The 27,943-nt window shown below is 46.5% G+C and overlaps 1 long non-coding RNA gene across 1 annotated transcript in view; it reads left to right on the plus strand.

The window, feature by feature from the left end:
• LOC136790016 (uncharacterized) overlaps positions 1-27,943 on the plus strand; it is a 301,984-nt gene that overhangs the window by 136,907 nt on the left and 137,134 nt on the right. The gene's annotated exons all lie outside the window — the stretch shown is intronic.

Genomic DNA, 27,943 nt, shown 5'->3' on the forward strand with positions numbered 1-27,943 from the left:
CAGTTCAGCAGCAACTGCTCTCCCAGGTGACGGGCTCACGGCAGTGGGTGCTGTGAGCATCCTGGCGCCTTGATGAGCCGCAGAGAAAACATTTTTGCCTGGGTCCAGTTGCAGCAGGACCTGTGGGGTCTTGGGGGGATACAGGCAGGGGCTGCAAGTAGAAGGAAATGCTTCTGGATTTCAGGCTTCTCCTTGGCATCACTGAGGAGGGAGGCTGGTGCCGGGGAAGCCAAGCTAAAAAATCCCACTAGAACCATTGCTTCTGGGCTCCAGACACCTCCAGACAGAGTGCGCTTGGGGGATTTGTGCCTGGAAAAAGCACGCAGCTCCGAAGCGCCCAAGAGGGGAAAGGAGGGCCCGATGTGAGGCACACTTGGCAAGTGAGGGAGGCTGCCATGCTGCTCGCTCCCCGTCACTTCAGGCAGTGCTTCTTTCCTGTATGTTCAATATGCAAATATTTGATGGGGGTGTATTAGAGCATAAAGGCCATAACTTGAGACCTTTCAGTCAAGATTAAACAGGTGCCGAGGCTTTCTTTTCAAGGCCGGGAACAGCTGTGAGCCTTCCCTTCCCCATACGTGATTACAGTACATCGCCGGGGCCTTTTCCACGGCCCTCCCCCTCCGTGCCGCTCTCCCTCAAAGACCCTTTTTTGTCTTTCCGCAAGACACCGTCCTAGCAATTCAAAGGGAGCAGGAAAAAAAGAAGTGTGATTTATTAGCTCTGGCGTGGAGGGCAAGGTTTTGACCTCAGGTGTGAATCTGAGAAAAATATTATTTTCCTGACAGCCAGCCCTCTCAGAGTGAATTAAAACTGCTATTGTGAGGAAATGTATTAAAGCCATTTCGGCTTTTATGACAATATCAGTGCAGCTACTCTATAGAGTGCCTAGGATGTAGAGTCGCCCCAAGGTGCTTTATAATCATCAGTTTAAAGGGAGAGAATTTGCCTGCAGAGATGAATCAATGGGTGTATTTTATGAAACATTAATGATTGCTTTTGTAGATGTAAATTTGGGGGTACGTTCCTGCATCTCTCTGTGCTGTCTTGCAGCTGCAACTTAAGCCCGCTTGTTGTTAGTGAGGATCATCATCGAGCAGTACAGTTTTGCTGGAGGAGCTTTACATCATCTCCTAATGTAAACAATATTGTAAGAGAGTCCGACAGCCCCACAGGATTTTCATTGGGCAATGATTGATGTGGAAAGGGACGGAGCTGCAGTGATTCTGCATCAGTCACAGCTCTCGCTTGGCTCTCAAACTGACCCTGTTAGCACAGTCTGACTTGGATCATTTGTCTCAGAAGTACCAAGGGATTTTAAAACAGCTGTGGATTCGACCATTTCGAATGGGAACATATTTTTGGTTTGTGGTAAGAACAACATAAACCGTATGTGTTTCAGAGCTCGGGCCCCAGCATTCCTGGCTTGTTTTGTCAGTGCGTCTTTGCTTTCCTCTGCAGCATTCACACATGCAGCTCCACAGCTGCTTCTTTTTTGGGGGGGTTGTTTTTCCACTTCAGGGCTTCCTCCCTTCTTCTCCCTCCCCCTCCCCAAAGAAAGAAAGAAAAAAAAAAAAAGAAGAGAATGAATCAACTTTGTTTTTTACAGCTAGGCAAGTGTTTAAGCTCCAGCAATGTTTAAGCAAAGGAAGGTTTTGTTTTTCAGCCTTTGATGCATCCCCCATCTGACGTGCTTTCTCCTAAATGCTGCTGATCACACAAGTGCCCACTGGTAAAAACAAGTACAAGATGTCATGGCCAGATCCTGTGCAGTAACTGCGTGCTGCCAGCCCTCTCTGTGTGTCCAGACGGGTATCCCATTTCACTAATGTGAAAGTACCCTGATTTTCTTCTCTTCTCTCCAGGCCTTCCCATCACTCCTCCCCTCCTCCTTCCGCAGGTCCCTTCCCTGGTGACATCTGTTCCCAGGAATGATGAGCCGAGATTTGGAGCAATTACCACAGTTTGCATTTCCTGAACCAGCTTGCTGTGTGCGCATTAAGAACACAAGCACTGAAAGTCAACAGGGTGTAGAAGGTAACGTCGTCCCCCACCTCAAAGCTAATGATGTTTTGCCGTACGCACAAGAGCTGTGGATCTTAATTTGCTGGCTCCTTTCTCAATTGTACAATTTTCAGCCATTGCTTAATGAAGCCCGCCTGGCTCCCATAATGTGATTTTATATTATCACAATGCTCTTGTTAAAGGCCTTATATTTCACCACAAGCACCTGTGGCTGCTCAGCAAGGAGGAAGGCTCTGATGTGCCAACTTGGATTCCAATTTCACAGGAAAGCCAGATTTTGGAAATGCTCCTCTGCCGTCCTCACAGCCGAGCACGGCAGGGGCTGGGGAGCTCAGGGGTGCCTGGTGCCCGAGGCAGAGGAAGGCAGGCTCTGTGCTACAGGCAGCCGCTGGGGATTAATATCACAGGGAGAGGCAGAGCCGAGTTATTTCCGCAATCCGTTCACATAATGGATGGGGATGTCAAGATGCCGCCATCTGAAGTATGAGCACCTTGGAACAAAACAAAAAATGACTGGTGGTGTCAGCTTTCAGGAATGTACGAGCAGAGGTGGCGAGAAGCTGCACACGCAGCATGGGCTTTCTTCAGCATCTTCCTTTCTGCACAAAGGCTGACCTCGGGCCCTCTCCTCTTCCCTGCAGACCGTCACACACAGAACTCACAAACTGAACCCTGTGCACACTTACTGCAACGTGAGCGGCTTCTCAGCAGGTGGTTTCTCAGACAGGAGCCCTGCTCAGGGTGGAGTTGTGGCTCCAAAGTGTGTGGACTCTGCCAGAGGGCTGTGAGCAGATCCGAGCATCTACAAATCCTGCCTGGGGTTTGATCCCTCTCTTTGCTGCCCACTACTCGGGGCTCATGTGGGACGTGACACGCAGACCCACTTGGTAGCGTCCCCTGCACAAACACCACTCTGCATCCAGGGCTGCAGGACCCAGCTGAAGCTGCAGCAGGGTTTAGCGCTAAGCAAGGGATGGCTGCAGTCATGCTGGTGCTGAGCTGAATGCCTCTGTGCGTGTGAGCTTCCTGGCTGGAGGCTGAAGCACTGACCGCATCAGCACCATCACCGCAGTCAGCCCGAATAACTCTGACTGTGAGCTCTGATTACACTGGAGAGCCATCTGGAGAGCCTCTACCTATTAAAATCCTTCTCTCTCAGCCTGGGGACTCAGGTGGAGAAAGCTGCATTGCTCACATCTTGGCCTTGCACGGCCAGCAAGCCTCAGCCCCCGGGGCTGTAGCAGTGCTATATGGCAGTAGTGGGACATTTCAACTTACATTATCCCTTGAAAAAGGCTACTGACTGCAGTGGGTCAGGGTGCTGGAGAGCACTGCTCCCCTTTTGGAAGGATCCCAGCACAGTTCCTGTCACAGCTGCGACCCACACAGGGCCGTGTTGGGCAAAAAGGAGCTTTCCCAGGAGTTCCTGGCTTTGGTGCTCAGAACTGCATGGTAACTGATGAAATAAAATTATGTCAGAAGAGCTGTGACGATAATTGCTTTCCCCCAAATAGACACTCCCCAAGTGTTGCCCAAATGCTTTGTCAGTAGAAACCCCTCAGATGTTGGATACCGCTCCTCCCTGTCCCAGCTCAGCTGCAAGGATCACCAGTAATGAAAACTTCAGATGAAAAACAAGTATTAGATCCATGGATCAGACCCTATCCGTGGCCTGTCATGGTACTTCAAGGGCTGAGCTGTATTTCCAGTCTGCAGCCCCATGTCACCCACAATCCCATAACATAATGGAGGTTCATTTCTAGGAGAATGGGGATGCCCTGGTCGTCAGATCTGGTTCCCTGATTTGAATTCAGATTATTTCATCAAGGTAATAACAAGACCTAGGATCACAGTCTGCTGGAATAATTTAGCAAGCCATGTGAGGTCACTATTGCTTCTTGCAAATATGGCTTAAACATAATTTACCTGGCAGTAACTTGACCTGGAAGAGAGAGGTTTATCTTCTTGGCATGCTGTGTCTGGGTAGCTCGACAACCTCTACATAAATTTGAGATCTTTCATTCTCCAGCTGGTTGTTATTACTTATAATCTCTTAATACAAAAAGTATTCCTTCCAGAGGCCCCTTCCTTGCCTTTCCTACCTTTTATTTTTTATTAAATAAATAAATAAATAAGCATTTATTTTGTCTTAGGATCTCAGGACCACACCCTTGCAGTCATCACAATTTGGTCATTTTACCAAAACCCTTTGTTATGTTTTAGGTGCCTCTTCATTTCTAAATGTTATGCTATGTTACAGCATAGGAATTTCAGGCATTTAGGAAACACTAATTAAAGAACCGACCTTAAACACTTTTCCTCATGGATGTATTCTGCAGCATTTCTTGGAATGAACCTCCTTTTGCAGGGAGGTTGCAAGTAGAAACACGGAAAAATTGCTGCAGGGATCCTGGCAGTGGGTGAGTGTCTGCCTGCACTGCACCGCTCTTCTCAGGGTCTTAGGACTCCCTCCCATCCCTTGCCACCCTCTGTAGTGCCAGAAGGGTCTAAATGGCTCCTCACCCCCCCAGCTGCTCCTTGCTGACACCCGAGGTGCTGCCCCTTCTCCCACACCTACTGCTTTGGTTAGCGGCAGCACCGGGGGATTTCTGCTGCCCTTTGCGCCTCGCTGGCTGCTGGAGCATGAAACACCCCCTCAGCATTTCCACGTTCTAGAAAGGGCAGTTTCACTTCTCTTTCGGGTTTTTGGGTGTTTTAACCCCAGGAGAGCAGCCCCCTGCGGGCTCCACCTCCTGCTCCCGCACCAGTGTGAGCCAGCACAGAGGAGCTGCCCCATCCTTGTGATGAGAGCTGTGGGGAGCCCTGCGCTGCCTTTGCTGGGGCCAGGGGAGAGGAGAGACAAAGCTGGAGGAAAATGGTGCCTCTGGTGTCCCACCAGTGCTGGCACTATGACGGAGTGGGCTGGCTGGTGGGTTTTGGTCACCGATGGTCCCACACAGTGGTCCGGCTGCTGCACCGACACGGCCCCGGGAGCTGGAAGGCAGCAGACCTTGGTGTCTGGGCTCGGTTTCACTGCCTCCACACGGCCAGCACCATGCTGGGCCAAAAGGCGGGCACCAAGTGGCTGTCACCCTAGAACCCGGAAACCCCAGCTTTCTGGAAATAGTACCATTCGGTCATCTGAACACATTGGCCTTCAATAAAACATTTTGCCGTGCAAACCTACTTTACAGTTTGATACAGTGATTAGGGTTGTTTGGATCTATGTGGTTTCTCAGTCTTTTATCCTTTCTGTTATGATTATCTGGACCCCAGTCACTATCAGAGCCTCCAATCCATTATCACTGTTTCATTTTAGCAGTGTGACAAACAGTGGCAGCCTCAGAAATGCCAGTTTTAAAGAGTGACTAAATCCCCACACTTTTTATACTGGGACAGCTGAGAAAGAGCTTTTATGTAAGATGATGCAGAGCTTTACAACCATCCCATCATTTTTTTCCCCTCCTCCCCTGCCTCAAGAAGTTGCAATTTTAGCTTGTATTTGCTTTTTTTCCAGCTCATGACTCCACTTCTGCCTGGAAGGTGCAGCCTTTGAGCACAGCTCTGCTGATGCCTGTAACATCAGCGCAAGGCTGTCAGGGAGCAGACGGCCTGCGAGCAGGAGAGGCTAAATCGGGGCGCTGTGATGCAGAGAATTGGCTTCCCTGTTTCTGGCTCCTGCTTTGGGAGGCCAAGATGCTGTGCCCCAGCAGCACACCTCAGCCAAGCAGGCAGTGCAAGGAAGGAGCACGTGCATGAAGTCAGGCATTGGCTGCAGAGGGGGAACTGGTGAGGGTACCCAGTGGAAATACCCCAAGGAACAAAGGTTTTCACTCCTCCCATTGCAGAAACTGAAAGATTTCCTGCTTCTCCTGCAGCTCTGTCCCCTCTGGCTCCTCTCCCACTGCTTGTGCTTTCGCTGTGCGTTTCTCAGCAACTCTCCCATCGCTGCGTCAGCCCTAACTCTTCCTCCCATGGCTTAGTCGGGTGTCTGTGAACGATGGCAGGTGGAGGGGGATACTCCTGGGGAATTTAGCCAACAATCTTTGCACAAAACTGTACAGCTTTAGCAAAATTTTAATCTGTCCCTGAAAACTCTAGGTTATTTTTTATTGAGAGTTTTAATTGAAAATTCAGGGCTGTGCCTCCTGTTGGGCTATTACTTATGATGAGTGTAATCACTTAAAGTGAATTTTACTTTTAAATTATGGGGCAGTGTCATAAGACAGGAGCATAATTTCATTCCCGTAAAAGCGTTGCCCACATAACGTCTGTGAGCAACGACCTTTCTCTGCAGCCTGCCAGTGGCTGGAGGCTGACGTGCACAGAGGTACAAGGGGCAGAAAGCAGAAACGAAACCACTGCTCACCAACCTGCCCTGCGCAAACGTGTCAAGAGAAGAAGGTTCCTCTACCCAAAATGCCTGTTCGAGTCTGTTCTGCCATTGCAAATATTATGGCTGATGCCAAAAAATGGGGGGGGATTAAAGCCTCTCTCGTCTGATGGTCAGGAGGGGTGGCTCAGTGCTCAGTCCTGGGATGGGCTTAATGGGGAGCAGGTGACTTCACATTTTAGAGGGGATATAGCGAGGAAGGGTGGAGAGGTTGAGGACCAAGCGAAGAGGCAAGCAGAGCTGCTTAAGCTGGAATCAGCTGCTCTGTCCCTGCAGCGATGTCCCCACAGGGACGTGGCACACACACGGACACCGGCCCCTTGTGGCCACGGTGGCTGTTCCTCCCACCCTGAGAGGTTCAGGTGGCTGCACTGCTGGCAGAAGTAGCTGCTGCTGCGTTCCTGCAGGTACCTCACACGGACTTGAACGGGGAGACGAATGGTGACAGCCCTGTGCCATGGCAGCGGTCGCAGTGGCCCATCCGTGCCCCAGAAAATGAGCCCACGGCACAGTCAGGCCACACTTCTCCTGCCAGAGGGTGGGAGGAAGCTTCTTAGCTTCACCTGCGAGGAGCCCCTTGATGCCTTCAGCCAAGGACTGCTGCTCCGCTAGTGAAAACGGATTTCCTTCCCATCTGTTTCTTCCTCCCCCTCTCTTTGGGTTTGCTCTTTGCCTGTGGTTTGTCACGTTCCTCCCTGCTGTCCCTCCAGCCACCAGACGTCCCCCCCGTGACAGCCTCCGGGGATCACTGCGTGGTCAGAGGGTAACAGCACCCGTTCACCTCCGCCCCTTGGTCCTGGTGCCACGCTGTGCCGTGGCTTGGTGGGGATCCTGCAGGAGGATGCTCTGACCTCGGCAGCTCGCTTGCTTTGATGGTCATGGCAAGTTTCCTGATGAAGGTGACAGGATACTGCCAGGGAAACAGGGGAAAGAAGCCTGTCCTTTGTCCCCACCTGGCCTTCTGTTTGCCAGGCCTTCCACTCCTTCTTCTCCACCTTCTTCCCTCATTCTGTCATAAACTTTGTGTCAACATGCCCCAAATTGATTTTTCAGTCCAATTTGAATGGATCAGCCCTCTCGATCTGGCCTGATTTTATTTTCTCAGGAACTTTTTGTCACTTTGTTAGGAACCTTTTCAGCTCCCTCCAGCTCTTGCCTTTCTGCCTGCCTCTGCGCTTGCCTCTCAGAGGGCTCCTCCCCTATTTTTGTTCCTCCCTCTCGCATGCTATGCTCGGAGCCATATTTAGATTAGTCTCAGAGATGTTGTAACAGATTTATCTATTGCCCGGGAAACCGAAGCACCCCACCTGCCTTCTGGCCCTGCCTCAGCTGTGACACGCACTTGGACTCAGCCAGGCTTGATGTAATTATTCCTTCACCATGTCTCCCCGGGCTTGTTATTTATCCCATGCAAGATCCCTTCTTCCCTTTTTGTCCCTGATACTGCCCGCATCTCTCCTCCCATGCCCTCTCCCTTGCCGTCGTATCAGCAGATCAGTCCGACTCGTTTCTTAGCAGAAATTATGTTTCTTCATAAATCTCTGCCATTGTGCTTCTCTTTCCAGACAAAAGAAAACAGAGGTGAAACGAAATGAATTACTTCGGGTGTTTTCTCTTACATGTTTGTAGCCTCATTCTGCGGAGCACTTCAAAAAAGATGTGAAAAGCTTGTGGTGACAAACACAGAGCAGTCCTGCAATTAGCACTGCACTCACTTAATAATCTTATTTAATAACGATTACCATTATATCAAGAAAAGTTATCAAAGCCCCCCGAACACTAAGCATCCTGCCATCGCGATATCAGCTTGTCGTCCTGTCTTTTCAGCCACCTGCTGCTGTGTAACCCAGGCTGTACGCAGCAGGTCCCACTCGGGGGTGAGTAGGGTGATTTCAGTGGTGATACATGGTGCTGGACGTTTCAGAGGAACTTCTGAGCTTTGCTTGCACGAAATAAGGCAATTTTTTCCTTTCTCTACCTGGCAATGAGGTTATGTGCTTAAGGAGAAAGATTGCCTCTTGTGAAGTTTTATATTCCCCGACCTAACTACAGATACAAACCCTGCTGTTACCAGCGCGTGGAGTCCTCTGCTTTGCCCTGACTATTGAAAAAGCCACTGCAGCCTTCTCCCAGTGCAAAGCTCCCTGGTCCCTGCGGTTTCTGGAGCATTTTTCCCCCCACAGCGTGAGCTGGAGCCTGCCCCGCGGGGCTGGGCCTGGCAGTGCACGGAAAAAGGGTTTTGGGTGCATCTGTCAGCAGCGCGGTGGTGAGCGACCGGCTGGGGCCGCGTCAGGAATCAAAGTGGTTTTATGTGCCGTGACTCCGGAGGAGAAACATATGCTGCGGCAAGCACGGGGTCTGAAATAATAGACACTAGGGGGAAATAAAAGCATGCCGGTGGGCAGGCTGTTAAGCCCACACAGCCGGAGCCTGAGAGGTCCTAAGCCCTCACAGGCAACTCCCATTGACTTTGAGAGGGCCTCAGGAGCTCCTCAGCCCTCAGGAGCTGGCCACAAAGCTTTTGCTTAACAAAAAGGTCTCCAGAGACTGGGTGGAGATTGCAAGGTTTTGGAGCCCCAAAACGGGATCTGTGCAGCAGGGATCGGGGTCTGTAACAGCAGGAGCTGCTGGGCACGGAGGCTGTGACTCCTGCTCTCCAGTCGCTGGCTACAGCCAAGCACCGCACAAGGTGGGGACAGAAAGAGCTGCTCTCAGACTTGCTCAGAGGGAGCAGACGTCTGCTTGGCTCTCCGGAGGGAAGCAAGTCCCTTAATTCAGGTGGCTTTGGCCTTCTGGCTCCCCAGCAAACTGCATAACATGCAAAACAAAACTTACACTTCTTCAGATGCAAGTTTTGTTTCCACGTGTTGTCCCATACAACTCCTCCCAGGGATGCAAAGTGATCGCTAATAAAAAAACATTTTTCAGCGCTTGTGGATCCCACAAAGTGAAGATCTTTACCATGAGACTGTCCTATATTATTATTATTATTTGAAGACACTGAACAGAAGTGCACTAACTCACAGCGTTACTTTCAGTAGTTGCAGCGATGTCTGCAGCACACCTGTTCGCCATGGACATTTCAGGCCAGCTCCCGCTCTGTTGTTATTGGCTCTGTACCAAGAGCCAGCAAAGCAAAAAATTTTTCACTTAAGCCCAAACTTACTGTTCTCCTGTCAGCTTCCCTGTAATGTATTACTTCATGCTGTCCTTTGACCTCTCACATTTCTTTGTAGAGAAATATAATTAATTGTGAGCCACGGCTTAGCTCCGGGGGTTCAAAACAGTTTCACATGTTTACTCGAAACATTAACTTTTTTTTCTTCATTTTTAATTTCCAGGCAGAAAGGGTGATGAGGGTTAAACAGAGCGTCTCCTTCCAAGAGCTCCAAACCCCAGCAGGGCTGGAAGGAGCTGATGGGAGGAAGGGGGGATTGATGGGCAAGGGGGTTGCAGAGCTGGTCCCCAGGAGTCAGAGCTGTGCCTGAGCTCAGGTGCAGCAAAGAAAGGAGCACGTCTCTACCATGCAAATAGCCTCAAGAAGGAAAAGATGATGTTCTAGAAAATCATCTCACGACAAGTCCTTCTCACGTGGGCTCCCTCATGGGGAGAGCTCAGCTAGTATGGTGACATGTCCCAGGGAGCCGGGCAAACACCAGTATTTCTGCTTCTCACTGAGAAATCAGAGGAGGCGTTAAAGTGAGCTGCCACTTTCCTTACTCACATGTTAATTCATGAGGATTTGTCATTCAAATGAGGACAAATCTCATTGCTGGAGGAAAGTCTTATTTACTAGTCACACTGATAGCACTACCAATAGTGTAGAAGTCCTTCTCTTGTGACTTATCATGAGAAGGCGCAAGGTTTCTCTAGAAATCCTTAAGGACCCAGTTAAGTCACTTTTTTCCATCCTTTTTCTGCTGCAGAGTCATCTTGTACATCGCAGAACATGCTCACAGCCCATCTGAGGGCAGATGCTGCAAATCCAGCACGTGGGTGCTGTTAATCTCACGGGAATTTTCTTAGGAAACTGTGGAGGGGAGGGAAGATGCGTAGAAGTAGAGGAATAAACAGAAAAACCCTCACGGAACTTCAGCACTTTTCTAATTTTCAAGCACCCAGAGCAATCCAGCACCACAAGCAACAAGTAACTGGAGAGAGAGAGATACTCAGTAATCACATGAGGTGATGCACTCGGGGTTATAGTCTCAAAGGGACGTGAGGTGCCTGGTCCTGATGAATTTAACAGCAGCCCTGTCCAGGCAGCACCTTTGAAGTCAATGACAACATTACCACAGGAATAGCTCTGAAGAGCCATGTTGGCTCTTACATTGCTGAAAGACCATCTATTATGTACCACTCAGGTGCTTTGAACTAACACCGCTCCCCAGGCTTACAGCACCCACACCTCTGCCATCGAGTTTCTTTGCTTCTTTCTTACTGCCCTTCCCAAGCAAGCTCTCCTATAACTTTTTTTTTTCCCATTCTTTTTAATGGAAAAACAAAACAAACAAACAAAAAATACAAAAAGAAACACACCCAAACAAAAAACCTTGTTGCATAATAAGCTGAATGTCTAACTTTCCTGGAATGTTACACAAGCAGCCCTTCGGGGACTAAAGCAGCAACCAATTGCTGGAGACTGGTGTTAGCACATCCTCTTGCTTTAATTCCTTCTCCTCAGTGCAGACTGGAAAACAATCACACATGGAAACCAGGAAGAAAAAGGTCTAGATTTAATATCAAAAAGGTGCAAAACTAGTTGGAAAACGGACTGTGGGTTTTTCTTAAATCAATATCTCATTGTCATATTGGGAGGATTAAGTGATGTCCCAGCAAGTTTTGTCACAAAGCTGGTGCAAAGTAGGCAAAGGCAGAGGCCAAATGCTGTTATAAAAGCCAAAGCTGGCATTTAACGTCACACATCAGCTAAGAAAACACGAAACCTCACAGCACAGCTCTGATCTAACAGTGATACATTTGACAGTTGGATGCAAGAAAGTTAGTGGCAGCTTACTTAATGGCACGATGGAGTACGGAAATGGACGAGGCTGCGTGGCTTGGTGTGGTGCTCTCAGCCAGGAAGCTATGGCACGAACCAAACCTACAATGTCAATGCATGATGCTTTGCAGGAGGAGGATGTACTCACCCATAGGAGTGCACACCCAAGGGTGATTTCACCCTCGATCGTTTGCTATGCACATAAGAGGAAGCAGAACACCTGGTCTTGGCACTAGACTGGATCCCACTACGCCTTGGCAGCTGCTCCTCCCCTACTGTGCTGCCCCAGCAACCCGAAAGTCCAACCCAGTACTGAACTGAACTTCAGGGCCACGCTGGTCCGAGTACTTGGTGGTAACCAGAGACCAGAAGGAGCAGCTCAGGAGGCAGCAAACAACCTGTATATATATATATTTTTTAATCTGAGGAATATCTGCTATACATCCAAATCATCATGACTTCTAATAAGTAAGGGAAACCAATAGTAGTTTAGCTGAAGTGTTATGGTCTTTTGTGTAAACTAATTCTCCCTGCTTCTCAAGCACAAGTTCATGCAGCCAGTGCCGACTGGCAACTCTTTTAGTACCCAAACTAAGATAAATGATCATCTTGTCCACGAGTTTCCCTTAGGAAATTCCCCTTTGAATTCAAATTGATCCTGAAAAGCCCAAGGAACAGACAGAAATCAAATGGATGACAGTAAAAAGCACTTCAGAGGGAAATGTCGAATGCAAAATGTCCCCAGCAAACAAGACCCATCTGCAGCCCTTGTGAACCTGTCGGGCAGCAGTGGGCAGGGATGGACCCACAGCCTGCAGAGATCCAGAATCTGTGGCAGTCCTTGGTATTGTGCGTCTGCAACACAAGAAAGGGCAAATGTTATCCTGGGACACACCTGCAGAAGTGCTTAACGTAACTCACGGAAAAAATTACTGTGCTCTACCTGGCACCAGTGCAGCCTCAGCTGGAGTCTGGTGTCCAGTTCTCAGCACCAGGCTTTAACGAAAATTCTTTTGGACGAGGCCCAAAAGAACTCACGTTGAAGACAAAAGTTTTGAAGATGCAGCCTGAGACAAAAGGCTGACGGAGAGGATGTCTTCGGTATGGAAATGGGAAGATGTGGAAAACCTAACGACATCTACAGTTGGGCAGAAACCTGACTTCCTTCTGCCCATTTTAAACTGGCAATGTGAAGTGTGATGTCTTCCACTCTCAGCATTCGTCTGATGGGCTGGGCACACCAGGCCAGCTTTTGCAGTGCAAACTTACACCACCTGTTGGAGCATTTGCAGACCTTTAATACGGCCTTAGAGGAACCAGATCTTCCGCAGATCAAAGTGCCTCGAGATTCCCCCCAGGATCAGGTTTTGCAGCAGACATTTATCATAACCAACTGCTTTTAAATACATCGCCTGTCTAAGAGATTGCACAGTTTGCTGTGGTTAAGCTGAGACAAGCTCTGGGACGCTGTGGTTCTTACTGCGCAGCATCACTCTGGCTAATGACTTCCTGCTCTAGGAAACCCAAACTGGACACACAGGGCTTGAGGTATTTCCAGCAAGGACATCTGCAGCGGTGCACCTACTGGGGCTGGCGGGTAGGACATAGGTAGGACCTACAGAAGACCCACGTTTCTGGCCCTGCATGACTCCAGCGGCACTTCATAGGGGAAAATGGCAACCAGCCTGCACTCAAGCGCCTGTATTGAGCCTGCTGTCTAAGCAGGGAAAGAAGTACTGGAACAGCAGTGTGTTTATTAAATCACTTATAAGAGGAGTACCTAGTGCATGGATAAAGCATTACACCACGCTGCAGCAGCACTGCTGGGCCAGGGGGGGAGTTCCTGTCTGTGCTGCAACACAGGCTCCCAAAAGAAATCCCAGAGCATCCACAAACACAGCTTGTGCAAAGCCCAAGCGCAACACAGTGCACAGCAGGGCTGGCTGCGGGGTGCACGTGCGGAAGCCAAGGAAGGCAACAGGACAAAGGCTACGATAGGGGCTATTGCCCTGGCACGTTACTGCATCCACATATACTTCCTGCCCTTCCCTCACTAGATGCAGGACTCCCAAACCTTCTGCTTACTCAGAGCATGGAGCTGGCACAGAATCGCATTGACCCCAGATCCTGTTTCTGGGTCACACTGACCAAGAATGCAATCATGCACACTTCCTTCCACATTTATGCAAAAAGCATCCACCCCACACATATTTCCACTGTATTTTAGGCCTTGTGTAGTCTTGGCAGAAGTGGATGGATTTTGCCCAGAATACACAATTTAGTGCTAATTATCTCTTCCTGCTGGGCTTTAGAGCATAGAGCTTTCAGTTCAAGAACAACAGCTACAAGAGCTAATAGATGGCTCTGTTACCAGGAAGCGAACCCTTTACAGAGTGTGGAGAGTCCTGCCCCACACCGTGAGTCCTGGGGAAAGCCCAGCTGAGCAACAATAGGAGGATGGAATTCGTTAACTCTTCGGGGACGCAGGGAGCTTCGCCAGCATCGTAACTGCCTTCCGCTGGTGCTGCTGGCAGGACACCCCAGCACAAAGAAGCATCTCGCCCCTCCCAAGGCATAGCAGATCATGTTGTAAAAGTAAGAAAAGAAAACTCCCCTCCTTGGGTCAATAGGAGTCTGTAGAGAAGAAGAGGAAGGAAAAACTAGCTGAGATTCACTCCCTTCCATGTCACATAAAGTAAAAGTGCATTTTCTGCTTGTGTTTGGGGTGAGCGTATAGGACAGCTGTTGCTTTCCAAGCCCCACTCCTCACGTGCATTTATCCCACATCCAAGATGTTCTGTGGGTCTCTCTGCTGAGGAACCACCATATTTTTGGTGATACTCCCTGAGATGAGAAAGGGCTTTGCACCACTCTGCTGGCAACTCAGATGCAGGTAATGAATTAACAGCATATGGGAGTCACACTTGGAGCCAATAATAATTTAATTCACCTGCACTGGCACTTAACCATCCAGCAATAACTGTTGCAGAGCTGCTCTCTGCACAGCTAATTTAGGAGCTTTATAGACCTACATGTGGTGATCATTCGATTCTAATGCTGACATGTTACCTGAAGGAGAGTCCAAAGTACCTCCTAGAATAGCAAGTATTTTGGCTGGTGGTGACCACATCTGAGCTTCTCTTTCAAATGCAGTCTTTTAGGTGTAGATGCTCACCTACTTGAATATCCTTACAAGTGTAAGAAATAAAATACTGAAATATATAGCAGATGCTTCGGTACCTTGGACTAGATCCATTATTGACACAGGACCAACATTACACCCTTCTCAAAGACACTTTCTCACTTACTCATATGGTGCACAGATGTAGACTGCTGGCAGCGATCTACAAGGCAATGTGGGCAACTTCCAGATTCTCAGCTACCCTTTGTCTCCATTTCTTGTGCAAGATTTTGGGCAAGATTCTTCTCATTTGGGTCTCTGTAGTTATCACACTAAAATATGCTCGTTATTTCTGTATTTTGGGTCCATCCTGGAAACAGAGTAAGGAAACACAGCTCGATGAACACGACAACACCCAGTGCTGGAGGCGAGGGGTGGTGTCCAGCACCAGAGTGTTACTGCAGGCCACCAGGATAATCCTGTGCCAATGTGCAGAGGTTTTAGTGGCAGCTCTTCTAGCAAGCAGCTATTGCCAGTGGCAAAGGTATTCAGGGGGTGGAACTGCAACTATCGGAGCTGAGAAGTAAAAGGCTACAAGGAGGGAGAATTTTTCTTCATGAATCAGTTAAGGAAACAGCTGCACAAAGAGCGTGACGCTCCTTCACCGAGGCGATGGCAAGTGTGCTCCATCACTTTTAAATGCAGTTTCCTGCCTCTAGAACAAGTTGTCCAGCAGTGACTCACTGGGAAACACTGGAAGGAAAAAAAAGAGAGAGAAATACCAGGTTGATTCCAGGAGAGATTTTCTTCTGTGAAATGAAGGTGAAAAACTGCTGCTTTGTGACTAGTGGTATTGCTGTGATGTGTTGCACAACAAGCTTAAATAATGCTGAAGTGTGACTGCCTCCAATTTTATCTGGCTTTAATGTTTCTCCTTAGCTCATTATTTCTCACAGAAGGTTGGTTATGAAGAACAAACACCTTCCAGGGCTGCAATCCACGTGCATATAAGCACATGAAGTACACGTTAAAGTCATTATTCACGTTTTGTCTCATAACATTTGAAATTGAAGTAAGCTTTTTACTTTTGCAAATTAATGTTTAGCTAATTGCATTAATAAACAGGAATAAAACTTGTATATTTTGGTGAATAAAATGGCAGAACATACTATTTCTGCCTTACATACGGTCAGCCCCAAATTTCTGCATGAGCGAGTCCATGGGGGACCAGCATGGGTGGCCACTGTGGGAGAAAACTGAAGCACCCGGATGCCCCAAACCTCAAGGAGCCACGGTGGTGGGCCTGCAAATGCCCATCTCTCTCTCCTTGTTGACCTTCCCCTACTTGTACATTTTTAACAGGGTTTACAGTGGTCCTTTTCCATCCACATAGTCTCTACCTTAGTACTGTCCCAAGAGACCAGAGAGAAGTCACCTCAGCCAACTTGCTGCTCACTTTGGTAGAAAAGGAAGGAGATGTGGTAGCTGCTGCCTTTGGAAGAAAATGAAGGAGACATGGTAGCTGCTGCCTTTGGAACAAAAGTGATGATTTTTCTTTTGTCAAGTATGAAGATAATCCACTACCAACTTCCTCACCCATCTCCTCAAAGGGCAACACAGTTTTCTTCTCTCCCTTCCTTTGAAAAATTGAAAAACTAATACAGAGGCAAGTCCTCACATGGAAAACATAGCATTTGCAAAAAAGGTAAACATCTCGAAAAAGATTTTGCTTCAGGAGAGTCACACAAGATTATCAGGGTGTTAATGTTTACCTGGCCCAGAGATGTACATCTGGGTTTGTGCCAGCTCTTCAGGTCCGATACCCTGTGCTTGCTGTATCCATGCAGAAGAGTTGCCTTGCATGTGGGATATAATGTGCTGCAGGGAAGCCATGCCCTGTGTTCCCTTCAGATGAGGCCAGCGATCTGAGCTGTAAGAAGAGGACAGCCCATATTGCACAGGGCATCTGGCAGCTGAGTACCAGGTGACCTCTGTAGTGCAGGCGATGCTCCTGCCCCATCCGCACTGCAAGAGCTCTGCTCTCCTCGAGCTGCTACACCTCACCGGCTAGGCAGTACTGAAATTCAATCCCACAGCATGCCCAAGGATAGTGATTTATATTTATCCTTCCTCTGTAGACAAGGAAACCAGATCAGAGACAGATTTTTCCTGCTGTAAGATGTTTCAATTTTTTCACCCCTGAATGTGGTATCTGTGGTCCAGGATTTCTGCCTCCCCAGTGTTATTCCTGCACTTGGGTAGAAGACAGCCACTGTGCTCTCCCTGAAGGCAGTTGTGCCACCTGGCTTTGACAGAAAGGAACAAAGTAAGGCAGGAAGCCTTGCTTGGACTCTCTATTCACAAAATATGACTTTTTGTTGGTTTGTTTGTTTCAGTAGGACCGCATACTATAGATCCAGGTAGTATATAAAGGTATTAAATTAAAAACTGTCAGAGGAAAACTGCAAGAGAGAGAATGAATGGTTAGGTTAAATGATGAGAAAGCTGTAGTTAGAGAGAGATAAATTCTTAGGGCTGCCCACCCGAAAGCTTCAGATCTCATCTGAAAGCACCCTTACTGCCCTCTCTGGTATTTGGCTTTTGTCTGGAATCCAGCTGAAATGGAGATACGGTGGTTTCCTTTGTGCAATGCATTGGGTTTATTTTGTTTTCCCAAGTAATAAGGCAGACTCCAGCAACATTTCTTGGGGACAGCTTGGTTAACGGGCCAGCTTTACGATTCTTCTCCCCTGCCCAGCTCCTGTGAGGTGAGCCATGGCATGGCTGACGATTAGGCTGGCCTCCTCCCCTGGGCAAGAGGGAGAAGCACACAGCCAAGCCTCCTCCAGGCAGGACATTCCTCCTGCATGTGGAAAACCCAGCGAAGGACAGGAGAGGTGTGCTGTCCCTGGCCACCCTGCATCCCCCCCCGCTGCTGAGGAGACAGCGGGGCCTGGCCCGGCGGGCCCCAAGCGCGCACAGATGGCCGCCCGCCTCCCTTGGCCTCGGCCGGGGCAGGCCAGCTGCTCGCTGCCAGGCCGTGAGGCCCCACCACCTGCTGCACAGCTCACGCTCAGACAGAGGGAAAGATGCTGATCTTGGGGGGTTTTGAAGTGTTGCAGACCGGCAGAGAGCTATAAACTGGCTTATGTGGGGGCAGGTCTGAAAACATGGTTGGGCCATCCTCTTCTCTACAGTTAATGTAGTCACTGACAGGACATAGACAGCAGAGGCTAGGTCTAAGCCTGACTAGAGCCTATCACACACACACTGATAATTTCTGCCTCTTGTGAAACACTTGTGCAGCCAGCATTTTCTTCTAAAGCTTGGATGAAGGAGGAACCTGTCCCTCGGGTAGTGAGGCACTCAACAAGGACGCTGTGCTGTGCTCAGGTGCTTGTTGTCTCCTGTCCCTTTATGGTGTCTGAACGCCCATAGACCAGTCCTCAGGACACAACGATCAGCACAGGGGCACGTTCTCCACCAAGGGACTTCTCTGCCCATGGGATCAGAGGCAGGCTCCCTCTGGTGCATTGTTTGCATCTCCTTTCCCCATCCTCTCTTATATCCCAAGTCCTAAATTACTGCCTAAAGAGAAAAACTTTTTCAATGAAAGGAAAGGGAGCACTCCAGCCCTGCTCTGAAGCAGCCTGTGTCTACTGGGTTTTCATTTTTCACCACATGAGGTGGTGGATGCTTTAAATGTGTCCTGACATGAATAACTGCCTTTTGGATGCGGGCAGCAGTGGGGTCTGCAGGTCTGGGGAATAAAACACAGCTTTGCAGGGAGAAAGCTGTGTTTTGGGTTGTGCATAGGCAGAGGGGTCCAAGTGAATCCCTGAGCCAAGGCGGTGCTGGCTGATTGGCATCACTTTTTGGTGCACCCAGTTGCCCATTTGCACTGTGTAGCTCCCCATCAGAGATCCCTGGACTTTACTCCAGGGTCAGGCCCTCAAATCCTGCATTATGTCTAGCCGTCACCTCAGCACGATGACATCCTGCTGCCAGTGGCTCATTTGTAAGCAAGGGAAAACCAACCTATTCTGATTTTGAATATGCTAAATGACTAATAGAGCTAATTGTGGCCTCTGCTCTTGTAACAGCTTGAAAGTAAAAAAGAGATGACGCAATAGGGCAAAGGACATTTTCTAGCTCTGACAGTATCTCAGCAGCCTCGACTAAAGCAGCCCTGTGCATTTGCACGGAGCTCTGACAGAAAGCGCTGTGCTGCCAGCAGACTACTCTCTATGTTCTCGCTTGCCTTTGTAACACATATATATATATATCTGTCCATTGGTATAACCTTAAACATCATTGCTCTTGGCTTCACTCATACTCCACCAGCGCATACAGAAACCCTGCAATGGGTGAAGCAAACCCAGAAGAACACCATGTCTGTAATTCGGCACCTCTTGCTTATTATTCTTACCAAAAGCAGCAGCGTGCAGAGCATTGAAGAGGGAGAGTGGGGAAAGCACTATTCTAAGTTAACCAACATAGGAGGGAGCTCTTAGCTCCAAACCAAAATGAGCTGCTTGGATTACAAAATAAATGAAGAAGCTTTTAGCAATAGATAAAAATCTGTGCAGCCACATATACGGGGAACAAAGAAGTTTGTTTATATGACAGTGGTTACACTGAGCGTCAGAGTAACAAATGTTGGTGAGGAACTCACAGCACAGAAAACTTGGTAGCTTGGGTTTTAACTGTGAACTGTTACTGCTACGGACTGAAATGAGACTTTCCTTTTTTTTTTTTTTCCCAGCTCTGTTATTGGAGCATGGGTTTTGGCCAAATAAACTCTGTACAGGTTGCTGCTCTTTGGCAAACTAGCTTTAAATTAAAGTGGAGAGCATTTCAGGAGGGCAAAATCAAAGGCAGTTAGAAGCTGACGAATCTTACCAGTAAGTGTGAAACAGCTTTACAAAACATTTCAGCTAGATCTAACAAGACCAAGATGCTCAATCTGAACTGGTTCTTACTTTCAGCAGCTATATATGAAATTGCAGCCCTCAGAAGCACTCCACGGGTGCTGCCTTCCTCTGGAGGCAGTGATGCCCTGAGCAGCTCAGGCTCTAGCTCAGCACAAGCTCAGTGGCTGCTTTAGGGAGCAACCGCACTGCCTGAGCTGCCTTTCCTTTGCACTGGCAAAAGCCTTTGTGTTATGCAGTGAACGATCCAGCTGAAAAATAACACGGGAAAAAAATGACTGGTTACTTGTTACCTGGTTCAGTCCTGCTGGGGCTGTATGAGCCAGGGAGAGGTCAGAGTGCAGTGGGAGAGACCATGGGAAGAGAGGGGCCAGACTCTCCCTTCCAGCAGCAGCGCTTGTAAATACTGACTGTAAGTGGTTGTTATACTGCAGGTTCAGTGTTTGGAAATACAGTCCACAGGAGGCTTAAACATCTGCTTCTGGGCATTCACAGAAGTCCCCCAGCATCAACATGCTGGCTAATCCATCAGAGCCCACAGACCTTGTCTTCCTTCACCTGCATCACTTGGGGAGCGTGGTGAAACAGGCTCAAACCCACTTAAACTGTTTGGACTGAGCTGCACACTAGTGTGGGAATAACAGGATTATCCATGATTATGTCCATGTTACAGCACTCATGAGGGATATATGAAACTTGAACTCAGTTTTTCCATCTACACAAGAAGGTTCAAAGGCAGTGTGCTCTGTTCTGGCCCTCTTGGATGACAAAGACGCTATTATTGGGTTATTTCTACTTTGCATGACAGAATTTCATATTTGTTTGGCTGGAGAGTGAACAAATACATGTGATTCTTAGCCTGTGATCAAGGGCATCAGTCCTGCTGGCAATGTCCCCGGTGATTAGTGGCCAGACGCAGTTGTTAGGACCATATTTCAAGTCTCCTTTTCAAAGGGGATGCATCAGTCAACTACTAATTACAAATTTATATTTGCTCTTTTTATTTTTTTCTCTTCTCTTCTGTCCTCACAAATACCAGCGTTAACAAGAGAGATACAGAACTAACAGAACCATCTATCAATCACCTTCCCCACATTTCCTCACCAGACAAGCAGGGGCATGTGCTTGAACTGCACTTATGATAGAAAGTACTGAATAACACTTGCCTTTGCCTAGCAAGGGCATTAGTTTGGTCCTCTGCCCTAGGTGGCCAGTTTTCACAAGTCACGTATGTCACACGCCAGGACTTCACATATTTATTCGACATGTAATCTTTTCTGTCAAATTTGGCCTGTAGTAGTAGTCATCATGACAGAATGTATTGTAAGACAAGAGAAGGGGACACACAGCACAGGCTCACAAATCCCATTTGCTTATGAGAAACAGGCCAAAACCAAGGTAGAAGATTACAAGATATTGATAGCAAGGTAATGGTATTTTTCAAGGATTCTTAATTTATAGCTGACTTTTTTTTTAAATTATTTTTTTTAGATTAACAAATACATCGTCATTCCAAATCCAGAACACCCAAGAGGTTGTACAGTAGCATTCTTTCACCCCTTGCCACTGCTGGTCATTCAGCAGAGCATCTCCAGTGGCTGCAGGACACCGCCAGGAGTGTGCACCTTCTGGGGCAGCACAGGCTCTGCTTTCTGCAAAAGGAGCTGGGCACCTGCATGCACGCAGGAGCTCTGCCACAGATGATACCACGTGTCTGAACAGACCAAGCTGGAAAGGTGAACAAAATGCACTTCAGAAGCTACAGAAGACAGTACATTTAGTTGAATTACAAACAAATAAATAAATAAATAAATTTACTTGTGAAATATAAAGGTATGAGCCATGAGAAATCCCACAGATTAAAATTTGTGTTTAGGAGGAAGCGTACGATCAAGCTACGGTGAATTAGCTGCAATGTTCTGGTTGAGTGCATAAGCCACTTCTGCTGTGACAATAAAGTCAGGCTGCCTCCTGTTCTGGAGGTGTCAAGTGGTTTCTTTTCCAGTAGTAGAGATATCCATTGGAGCATAGCTGCTCCACGTGTATAATCTTATTTATCTACAGCAGTGACAAAGGGCCCACATGGCTGGGTGGACTGGGCCTACAGGACAAAACAGGGAGGCAGCTGGATAGAAACATTGGTAGCAGGCGGAGCAGAGGACGGGCTTGGACAGTGCTTTTCAATATACTGCTTAAAAATCAGAAACATAAATGATCTTTGACCTATACATGGTTCTGGTCATGAAATACATAGCATTTTTTTTGGCATCAGACTCTCCAGCTATTTTCAATTAGTTTCAGATACAGTGAGTTGAACAGATTCAGATTTCACTGAAGTAAATAGGAGAGCAAAGCCGCACTGCTGTTCTTAAGCAGAGATGGCAGGGCTACAGATAGGAACTAGATGAAATGCTCTAATACAGTACTTCAAAGCAGGAATTAAGTTTTGTTTTCTTTATCAATAAAAACAGCAGAATATTCTAAGTGCGAAGGAGAAAAGGGAGGTTGAGCAGGGGGTTGGACCGGGTGATTTCCAGAGGTCCCTTCCAACCTAAAGCAATCCATGACTCTGTGAAAATGCAGATCCTACAATGGTTTTAATTACATCAGCAATCATTATTCATACGTAGTTGTTTTTTTCCTATTGCTCTCCTCACCTGGGGGCCGCAGCTGGAAGCCCTGCTGGGGAGCCATCAGGACCCAGACAACGCGTCCCTGACACGTCATCTTCATGAAAAAAACACGAGGAACAAGAAGGTATTTGGGGCCAGCAGGAGCATGTAGAAAATCAGCAATGCTATTATTCTTTTCCCTCCCTTAGAGCCACTGGTAGAACTTGAACTCGCCTCCAGACTGACAGCACGCTTGCCGCTTTGCTTCTAGCAGCAATCCCCACATTAGCCCATGCAGGGAGCAAGAGAGGACAAAGATCGATGTTTTCTGAAAACAACTCTGGAAATAAATTGCTAGTGTCAACCGACCATCTAGCCAAATGTTCCACCAGCACTTTTTTGGCACCTGATGGCCCTGAATCACACCCTTACTGCGTGCAGACGCAGTGTCTCTGCTGCCTGAGCTGAAGAATAGGATTCTTGGCTGCAGTGTAACAGGATAAGCTTGTCAAGTGGTATAGCTGCTAAAGGGTGAGCTCCACTATGCCACTGAAAATCACAGAAATGATCCACGCCATATTCCTACAGAAAAAAAAACCTGCATGCCAAAGTAGAAAGCAGATGTCTTGGTCATGTTAGATACCCGGTTCAGTTCCCAACCACGCCTGAGTAACATTGTGCAAGCTATACTATCATTCATCAATTAATTTATAAGCTGTTTTTCCCTAGGCCAGGAAAATTGGCCTCATAACCAGTGTTGGAAAAGATACGGAAATTGTGATAAGACTCTTCACAGCAACAAATGCTAGAATTCCTTGTTCCTTGGTTTATGGAGGGCTTCTCCCTAAGCTTCAGGACATTTTAAGAGCACTTGACACATTAGATCGTCTTGGAGACCAGAATGCCAATACAAAGAAACCTGATAAAAAGACCAATAAATAAATAAACAAATAAATCTAAACACAACGCCATATTTTGGGGCACACGAGCCGCACTAGTTTCAAGACTTCGTGATTTACAGACTGAGGTGGCTGTTCTGCTGCCTCAGGTGATGCAGGCTGGCACCTCCCCCAAAGCATGGCTGCTGGCTCCTACCAAAGGAATTTTTGGAGCTGTCTAAACGAGGAAAAAAGCTGACTCGAGGTCAACTTAGTGAGCCCGTCTTGATTGAAACCCCTGTTATCTCTGCAGCCACAGCTGCGATCATTTGACCTGGTCAGGCTGTAACCGTGACCACTCCAAGCACTCCCCAGCCAGCAGCGAGCAGGAAGGTGCCGTGCTGCTGGCGGCACGACCAGCTCGAACCATCGAAGAGGTTAAACCTTCCTCCCCCTCGCTCTGATGCTTACTGCTCACATGGACTCACAATGAAGCATGTACAAGTGAGACAGCTGTTCAGCTCCTGCTGCGGAGGGGAACAGTGACAGCACAGCACAGCCTCAGCAAAAGGAATCAAGGCCTGCTGTCCACGTAAATGCTTTGTGCTGATTTGATTGAGAGGGATAAAACAAAAAGCTAAGTACCATTTTTGTGTATAGAGACGTGAACTTACAAAGCTGTTTGCAGCTATTTTAATTTTCAGAATTTTGCATGATTGTCCGGTGAACACATTTCTTCAACAATTTGGTCCAACACATTTCATTATTGCAAACTGAATGATCAAAATACTCAAATCTTTGCAATAACTTACATGTAATTAAAACTAAGGGAAGTGCTTCACCAGCTACATGCGGGAAGCTTCACTGGATTCATGGGTTTTGGTGATATCCTTCAGCAGGACTTGGCCTAGAGAGAGAACCTGAAGAGACCGAAACAGAACACAGCCACCCGCAGTGCCGTCAGACTCGTGTCCTGTCCTAGGGCCCACGGTGTGGTAAAAGCGAGCAGACTTCCCAGGTAAAAGAGGAACAGAAATTCATGAGAAATGACACAAAGTCAGTGTAGATGCATTTCATTTTTCTAAGGCTTTAACTCATTTATTCCCTTAATTCCTGAATTAACACGTGATGCAAAGTTTGTGATTACAGCACAAATCCTGGTTTACACAAAGATGAGCAAAAACCAAGGACAGTCCCCATTACAGAAAGGTTGAAATCTAAAATCAGAATCAGAATTTAAGATTCAACAGAAAAGGAAAGACCAAAATGGCATTCTTAATACATTTATTTTATGTCCTACTATCCTCATCATTTTTGAAGACCTCTTGGGAGATCTGCAAGTGTAGGGCATGGCCTTGGAGAACTTCACCTATTTGTGGATGAACGCTACTCGATGTTCACGTTCAGCACACTATTAGGAGCAAACCTTTGCCATCAAAGTGCACCTTACATCAGCACATTGCTTGTATAATTCCAACTATCAGTTTATTTTCTAATCACAGTGTAAAAGAAGAGCAGATCTTTTTGGTGAAACAATGAAATATATCATAATATATTGCATCCCCTAGAGGCAACACATATACAACATGTATGAGAGGTGTAATAAACACAATTAAGAAGACTGTGTGGCAGATTAGTGACCAGACATCATGAAAGGGCAGAGGGATAAAACAGAAGATGTAAATATTTATTCACATTTAAAAGTCAACTTGATCATCATAACCTTTTTGTATTCATTTGCTCTGTGAAAATCAAACAGTGTGAATATTATTAGAACAATTGCCCAAGAAAAACACGAAGAATAAAAGACAAAATACAGCCTCAGAAGATAGATACGCTAACAATGAATGTTCTTTATCAAATTCAGAGATTTTTATAGTGACAATCAAAGAGGCTATTCTGTCAAGGAAAGAAAAAAAAAAAAGTTACGTAAGTACCAGAGTGTGAACTGCAAAACAGTCACAACAAAACCTCCATCCAAAGAGTTGTGTGCAGACATAAACTGTTAGTAAATAACTTAGAAAGAACACACTTCCAAGAAGTGCTCAGATCAGCACACATTAAGCGCTTTTCTTTCTCCTCCTTCACTGCTCCAAAGCCATCCGCTATGTTCACTACTGCCTCCATGAGCAAAACGGACTTTTCTCATCTTCAGATCATTATCTTAACCTCTAATAGTCTTCCGTATGCTTAGGAAGTATTTCCACTATGGCCATTTCTACACTCCAGACTTCTATGCCGGTTTTGAGTGTGGATGCCTGATCTTTATTGCTTTGATGCTAAAAGCCCTTAATGTAGCAGTCTGCAGTGGCCAAACCCATGCTGCTAGTGGTGCTGTGTTTTCTCTCGTGTAAATGGCTTTGCTTTCAAGTGGCTGCTCAGTGCTGCGGCCACCGCTGTCCTCGGCATACTTCGCCAGTGCCAGTACCAGCACCGAGCCCAGTTTGCACAGACAAGACCTGTGGGATTACCTCCGAAAACTGCATTGGAATTACCGTACCTGAGGGTGTGAGCACAACCCTTGGTTGCCAGCTGAAGCCATTTTTACTCAGTCTGTCTGAAGAATACTGCTTTTTTAGGATAACTATGTTGCATTGTGGGCAGACACCATGGTCCATTCTTCTCAGACTAAAATTTAAACCACCTTCCGAAGCACATGGGTGCTCTGAGATCAGATAAACTAATAACATTTCTTGATTTTTTTGCTATGCATTAATTCATCTGATTCTTTGTAATTCAGTGCCATTTTCAAAAAGCTTTCAAGCCCATACATAAAACATTGCTTAGCATTGCTATATTACTAATTACACATATGGATAATCTACTCCAGATAACCCACAAGCAGACAGAGATGTGTCTGTGGAGGGTCTGAGTGAATGCCACCACTGGCATGCCATTCGAATGCTACTAAAAAAAAAAAAAAAAAAAAGAAAGCAGTTACTTTTTTTGCACATACCTTCCACTTTTCTCTGTAGCCTTAAGTGCCTTTTTATTTTTTTCTTCTGCTTTCTGAGGATCTCAGGGCATCCCCCATCCTAGGGCATGAAACCTAATAAATACTTCTCTAGCTTTCTTCCTATAGTTATTCTACAATATTTTCCTGTTCTCAAGTTACTAGAAGACATAGAAGACATACTATTTTAACAATTTTGCAACTCTACCTGTGTTTCTGAATCATAGCAACTAATTATATTCTGGAGTATTTAAATGGGTCAGCAGCAGAACCAAACCCAGAACATCAGTCTCAGGTCAGCGCTATGTCCTGTACTGCATCCAAAGGACCCCTTTTTTGTCTCCCCAGACTGGCGACTGTCCTCTGTCTCCTGCTTGTGTTAACTGAGATGAGCCACACGTGGTGAGTACCACGAAGCAGCAGGCACAGATAACCATCTGGGCACACAGAGCAACTGATGTACTTTTTGTCTTCTGACCACAGAAGAGGTCCTAGGACAATGAATTTTTATTAAAACAAGATTCAGATTTCACTTCTCCTCTCCACTCTTTATATTTAAAGGACAGAAAACAAAGGCTTTTGCTTTCATGTTTTCTCGTGTGTGAAACTTACTCTCCTTGAAACTGATTTGCCATTAAATTACACAAGTCAATGTGTCTGCAGCTAAACTGCTTCTGGTGCCTTGGCAGACTCCTTCACCACTCCCTGGCTGCCTCTGCCTTACCCAGCTATCTGCACTGCAGGCATCTCACCAACAGAGCTAGGAATAAAATCCAGGTCTCCTACGCACCTCTATGTTCCCGCTGAGTTTACCCTGCTAAATGAAGATGCATCACAGTTTTTGTTTTCCAAATGGATAATGAATGAAGTTACAAGGTTACAAACATCAGAGGCATCTCTCAGCATAACAGATGTGAAATTCAATACACCAATCCATTCTGAAGATAAAAATGTTAATAATGGGTTCACAGCCTAAGTAATGAATATAAATTTTCTCCTCCAATGCGATGACGTTTCCTGAATCAAAACTGCTTGGACTTTGTTCTCTGTCCAAGCACAGTTTTCTCTTGCTTTATTTAAGGTTCTTGAAACCAAAGTTACTGGCCTTTCACACGTAGCTTTCACTTCCGTGAGCAACCTGGAATTTATTCAAATTCTTTGTTCTACCACTAAGGGCAGCACAAATATTCTTTCCACCCCACTTTCAACAAACGTCTCACCGGATTTATTGCTACAGACAAGTAAGATGTTGCTGAATTATGAAATAACTGAAAATCTCCATCTTAATATAGGTTAAAAGAGGTACATTTCTTTACCTACAGCCTACCCAGTTTCACCTGTAAGAAATCCTGAACTACCCAATCATTTTCTGTTTTAATAATAATTACAAGGCAACATTATTGATACAATACAAATGGCAATTGTTTTCCAAACAGCTTTCTTACATTTACCTCAATGATACACTACTGAGTTAGGAGAAAGTGCAATATTTCATATACTGTACAGAAAAATACAAAAAAAAACCCCCACGTTTAATATATTGGATAAACCTTTTATATATATCAGTATTGAGGTAACAAGATTGAAAATTGTTCAAAGCTTAGATATGTGAATATAAATTAACGTATATGATGTTTGTGTAAAAAAAAATTAACAACTGAAATCCCTATTTAGGGATCATTAAAGAGCAGAAATTTGTTTAAATAACATTCTAAACTTCGCTTAAACTGCAAAATATTGCAACAATGAATATGTAATACAACTTTCAAACCTTCATACTTACATTACTGAAGTAAGTAATGTACTTCATTACTTCAATTCATACTTCATTACTACAATTCATACTTACATTACTGAAGTTACCTACATCTGTAATGTTGGTGCCGTATCTTTAAAAACTCAACAGCAAAACATACATCAACTTTTTCACTGGCTTATTGCTAAATCAAGAAAACAGGCATAGACTCACATTCTTGAAAAGCAGTCTTCAGTAGAGCCTTAAAATGTATATTATATAGATCAAGGAGG

This window comes from Anser cygnoides, chromosome 2 (assembly GCF_040182565.1).
Source record: "Anser cygnoides isolate HZ-2024a breed goose chromosome 2, Taihu_goose_T2T_genome, whole genome shotgun sequence".
Classification (NCBI taxonomy): domain Eukaryota; kingdom Metazoa; phylum Chordata; class Aves; order Anseriformes; family Anatidae; genus Anser; species Anser cygnoides.